Source organism: Rhinolophus sinicus, linkage group LG09 (assembly GCF_036562045.2).
Source record: "Rhinolophus sinicus isolate RSC01 linkage group LG09, ASM3656204v1, whole genome shotgun sequence".
Classification (NCBI taxonomy): domain Eukaryota; kingdom Metazoa; phylum Chordata; class Mammalia; order Chiroptera; family Rhinolophidae; genus Rhinolophus; species Rhinolophus sinicus.
The window spans coordinates 87921046-87927045 of NC_133758.1; positions in this window are offsets into that span (position 1 = coordinate 87921046).

Consider the following 6000-nt stretch of genomic DNA (forward strand, 5'->3'; position numbering starts at 1 on the left):
GCTTCCAGCTGGTTAAAGCGTTGGGCTCTTGCTGAATAGCCCCAGAAGTCAGGCCAAATGCTGCATTGACACCAATGGTTAGCTTATCTGCAGTTCGGACAATTAGGGGGTCTTCTGTACTTTGTTCTCAGGGAAATCATCACCAAATTGATTGCAGTATCCCCTCTGAAGATAGAGAAAGTATACCACCATGATTTAAAAAAAAAGTACTATGACTTTATAACACTTATATAGATTTATATTTTGTGACCTCAGCGCCAAAATAAATTGAGAAACAGTAAAATTACACGTGCAAGACATACTAAGATCAGACTACAGTCAATGCTTGTAGAATACAGGTTTGATATCCCTGTACAGTACATTCCTAACTAGTTCAAAAATTGCCAGAATATAAATTCCGCAGAGCATGCAGTGAGCACTTAGTAGTTGACAGGCAAGAACAAAGATGATAGATGACTATGTTCTGAGGTTCTTTATTGACGTAAAGTTTTCAGTATCAAGCCGACTTTACTACATGCTCATCTGCGTAATATCTTTTAAACCTGAGAACCTTGAAAAGTAAGTCTTCTATCCACATTTTACAAATGTAAAGGTAAGACTCAGAGAAGTTAAGGGATTTAGCCAAACATACACCGTTTGAATCACATCATAAAGAACTGAATCATAATCTGTATGATTCATTTCCTTTACCTCTATGTACTGGAAGACAGATACTTGAGATGTTTCCTAATGTGGTTCGTTGTGCTGGATATCTTCCACGTGTCTTTCTAGAGTCATTCCCCAGCCTTCTCCACCTCACTTTGTTCCCTGGCGCTCTTGCCCTCCTCTTCCAGTGGAAATGTCCAAAGGGAGTCATTTCGAGGAGACGCAGAGGGTGGGAGGGAGAAATTTCAGGGTATTTCTTCCCCTGATTCCCTTACCACAAAATTCCCAAGTCCACAGCTCCTGTCACCTGACCCTCTCCTTTCTTTCAGATTCTAGAAGCTGCTCTCTCCTCTGCCCCTACCCTGTCCTAGCCCTTGGGTACTAAACTCTTTGCTTTACGTAAATCCTGCCCATGCTTCTGTAATTAGTCCCTCCAGGAATATGCCATCTGCATCGCATCAGAATCCTACCCGCCAATACATTGATCTAGGATACAACTGAGGATGCGGTAGATTTAACTACAGTGGAAGATTATTCAGGGCCTCTCATAATTATTAGACACACATGAAAACTAAATTATGTTGGCCTGTTTTCCCACATCTTATCCCAATCCCACATTAAAACCTCACTCTGAAAGCAGCCTTGGAACACTTAAAATTCTTTGACCTGAGTCACTGAGGATTCAGCATAAAATCCTCTGCCAAGTAAAACCTTTAGGCCATCTTGTAATTGACAACACAAGATTGCACTTGTTCAGCCCTGAGAGCATTAATTAAAATAAAGTCAAATAAAATAACTTCAAAAAAGAAAGAAAGAAAGAAAGAAAGAAAGAAAGAAAGAAAGAAAGAAAGAAAATAACTTTAAAGTTCTTTTAAATATCAACTAAATTGGTTTTTCTCAATGCATTTTTTTTGGTTAGGTAGATCCATTTTCTAGAATTAAAAAATATATAGTAATTAGACTATATGATGGTAGCTATCCTTTGGTATTCACTAATTAAAAAGATGTACATAATAAAAAGCTTCACAGGTGTTAATAACAACTTAAAGTTGCATTTTATTCAACCCAATATACTCTGGTAAACTTAACATTTGTTGACGAGTAAGACATATTTATAAAGTTTATAGAAAATGCTATAAAAAGATTCAGATTTGCCAATGCCTGTCAATAACTCCAAATCTACCAGGAGCCCAGGACCCGCACGTTAGATAACACTGAATTAGAGCTTCAACTAGTTTATAAGCGTACCTCATCTTACCCCCCAAAATAAAAAATGCTTCTAGAGCAGGCCACACGGTTAGCACGTTCTAAACACTAAATGGGTTTCCAGCAGTAGAGCCACCTTTGGATGACAGTAGCCAGAGCTCTTGACCTGGGACCACACTTGAGCTTTCCACTGGCCATGAACTTGCCTTTTTAGGGTGGAATTCAGGATATCATCTGTATGGGTGAGCTCTCAAGGTACAGGATAGAGTCAGAGTAGGACAAAATGGAGCTGGAGCCTCCATTTGAACTCTAGCCCTGTCCCACAAATGTTAGCGGCAGGACTTCCCAGCAGCCTATGATTCTGTTTCCCGGCTGTTTAATTTTTAATGATGCTTTTTTTTTTTTTTTTTAATCAGGTGTTGAAATGCGATTTGAAATAGGACTTCTGAAATAGGACTTCTTGAAATAGTTCTATGTCCCCTATTTCTCTTCTAATTTCATAGAAATTCCCTGTGCCTACGTTTAAGTCAGCAGGTTAAGGCCAGAAACTTATCTCTTGCCCAAAGTTATAGGTTCATCAAACTAAGGAATATATAACACTTGATGCTGAAAGGAGTCTGGAGGCAGATGGAAGGATGGGGACAAGATTCCCTTGCACAGGTCAGCAATGCCATAAGGAAGACCTGAGGCCGGTATTGGGTGGCCACAGCTGCTTTGACCTGATGCCCCGATGATCCAGCTGCATTGAGGCGGTCAGGGATGGATCAAGCAGAAAAGATGGGAGTAAAAGTGCAGGAGAAAAGTGTGGAATGGGAGCCACCTGAATAGAAGGTGAAGCTATGAACGTAAATACATTTTTTCAAGAGAGAAAATACATTTGATGACAAAGAAACTTGGAAATAAAACTTTCAGTCATGCCCTTTCAAGGATGAGCCAGGAGCTAGAGAGTGGAAAGAACCAGAGAAAGACAGAGAAAATAGAAGAGAAGTTTGCTAGTAAGGCGGTTCAGATGGAAAAAAAAAAAAAAAAAATTCAATAAAGAAAAGGAAATTAAATGGTAAAGGATTTTCTTTTAAAATTTTTGCAGACATAGCAGGAAGAATGAAATCAAGCTAAGGAAAAGACCACGGTTCTGTTGATTAAAAACTCATGGGCACCTTTCGTGTTAAATTGGCCTCTGTTCCCCTGCAGCTTGCTTGCCCTTTTATTTTTCATGTGCCTGAGTTATTTTGGGGTGCGATTTTTATACGTAGGTCAATTTTTGTTTTTGACCCTATCAGTTTATTTTTATTACATTTTCTTTGAAAAATGACTTATGCACACGCTGTATAAAAATTATTTATACTGTGTTTTCCCAAAAATAAGACCTAGCTGAACAATCAACTCTAATGCCTCTTTTGGAGCAAAAATTAATATAAGACCGGGTATTATATTATATTATACTATATTATACCCGTCTTGTAGTAAAATAAGACCTGGTCTTATATTAATTTTTGCTCCAAAAGATGCATTAGAGCTGATTGTCCAGCAGGTTGTATTTTTGGGGAAACATGGTAACATTTTAATTTTATTTCCTGGACATATTTACAACTGCTTATACTTATTTCTGCATTTAAGCCTATATATAATTTATGTCATTCCTTTTAATTTCTGACCCATACATTTTTAAGTTCTTCATTGTGTTGCATCTCTTGGTTTATTTATGTATGTCTTTCATATTTTTAGAAGGATATATACCTTGTGAGTTCTTGTATGAACTCGTGAAATTTTCTTTTGTTTATACATATAATATACAGCTTCACAGATTATTAGATTCTTGGGTTCAAACTTTTGCCCTTTAAAACTATACATATGCTTTTCCACGATTTTCTGGTATTTAACATTGTAGAAGTATGAAGCTATATTACTTTTCTTAATTTTAGGTATTTTTTTCTTTCTGCCTTTTTTGTAAAATTCTCTATTCTTAATATAAAATGTTTTCGCTAGTATGTATTTAGATATTCTGTTCTCAGTATTAATTGTGTCTGGCCTCTTTCAATCTGCAACCCTGTATAGTTCATCAGCCCAAAGTTTTAAATGGCTTCAAGAGTAAGGGTCTAAAGTGGGACTGCCTGGTTTCCACCCTGAAGCTCCTCTTGACTAGCCTTGTAACCTTGGGCAATTCACTTAGTCACTCTGTCCCTCAGTTTTCACATTTGTAAAATGAGATAAAAAAATAACATAACGGAAAGTTTACTCCTTGAACAGCAACTGTCCATTTGCCCTTGCTCAGCAGTCACAGTTCTGTTCTTTGCTTCTTTGAGTTTGAATATTTTGTATACCTCACGTGGGTGGAATCATGCAGTGCTTTTCCTTCTGTGACTGGCTTATTTCCCTTAGTATGGTATGAACTTGGGGTTCGTCCATGTTGTCTCAGATGGCGGGATTTTCTTTTCTTTTTGCGGCTGAAAAGTATTCCATTGTGCCACATTTTCTTTGTCTACTTCTCCGCTGATGGACATTTGGGTTGTTTCCTTGTCTTGGTCATTGTGGACGGTGCTTCGGTGAGCATGGGGGGTGCAAATCTCTCTTTAAGATCCTGATTTCAATTATTTTGAATGGATTCCTAGGAGTGGAATGGCTGGATCATGTGGTGGTTCAATATTTAATTTTTTTTGTGGGGGGAGGGCTCCATACTGTTTTCCATGGTGGCTGTACCATTTTGCATCCTACCAGCAGTGTGTGAGGGTTCCAATTTTTCTACATCCCCACCATCATTTGTTATCTTTTACTTTTTGGGGGATGGTCATCTTGGCAGGATGAAGTAATGTCTCATTGTGTTTTTGGTTAGTAGTTTCCTGATGATTGGTGATGCTGAACGTCATTTCATGTATGTCTTGATCATTTGGCGTGTCTTTTTTGGAGAAGTCTTTGTTAGGGTCCTTTGCCCATTTTTTGATCCAATTTTTTTTTTTTTTTTTTTTTTGGTTATTGTTCTATAGATTTGCTGTTCAACATTAAGCCTACAGTTAATAGTACTGTATTGTACACTTAAAAATATGTTAAGAGGATAGATCACAGATAGATCCCTACCACAATAGAAAAAATAGTACTTACTTTGTAGGATTGATGTGAGGATTACATGATATAATCTATGTGGAATAGTTGGTGCCTGCCATATAATAAACACTGAATAAATAATATCTATCATTATTAAAAAATAAAATAAAAAAATCAATCAGCAGGTTGAGCAATAATATGAAAAATTCCAAAAGTTGAAATTTCCAGAAGAATTAGTCTGTCATGACACTATTTGATTTGACACTCTAGGATCCGTTACTCAGCCTCAGAAAAACAAAAAGGGGAATATTAACATGGGTTGTATACATATGTGTTTTGTAGAACCACAGATTTCATAAAACTGGGAACCATCTACCCTTCCAACAAAATGATTAGGTAGTCCTAAATACAAAAAGTCTAGTGGATAAAAAAAAAAGAAGAAGAAAACACAGGTAAAGCTGAAAAAGTAGAGTCACTTCTCTAAAAGATTAAAAACTTCCTGGGAAGGACAACTAACTAGAATTAGAATAACAACTGCTTTAAAGAAGGTAAGAATAGAGTGTAAGGAGCATAGAAAATAACTAAGTATGATTCAGAGTAGACCCCACAGAGCAGAGAATATCTAAATAGAGACTGATATTTAGAATAATAATATTAGCACCCACTTATTGAGTACCTCCTGCCTGCAATGCATTTTGTATAAGGTTTTTCTACTCTGTATACCAACGATGGAAAACAATAACTATTCTTCCATTTTGACAGTTGAAGTGGTTCGAGAATATAAGTTAATATACTCAATACCAGATAGATGTTTACTGATAGAGCCAAGCACGGTGACTTGAGAGCTCCCAGGTCTCAACTCTAGAAGTTGCTCAGCAGACAGACCAGGTAGCGGGAGCCCTACCAAGAAGTGGCAGTGAGACATGAAGGGTCCCAGTGTGTCCCTGAGGATAGCTGGAGACAGTACACAGGCCAAGAAGAAACAGCCATAAAACGGAAGACATTCCCTTTTAAGAGAGCAAGAAGAATAAATGGAATAGGGTTGGAAGGACAGCCTAACGGACAGAACACAATGCATTTGGAGAGAAAATATTACTTTTACTTTAGGAC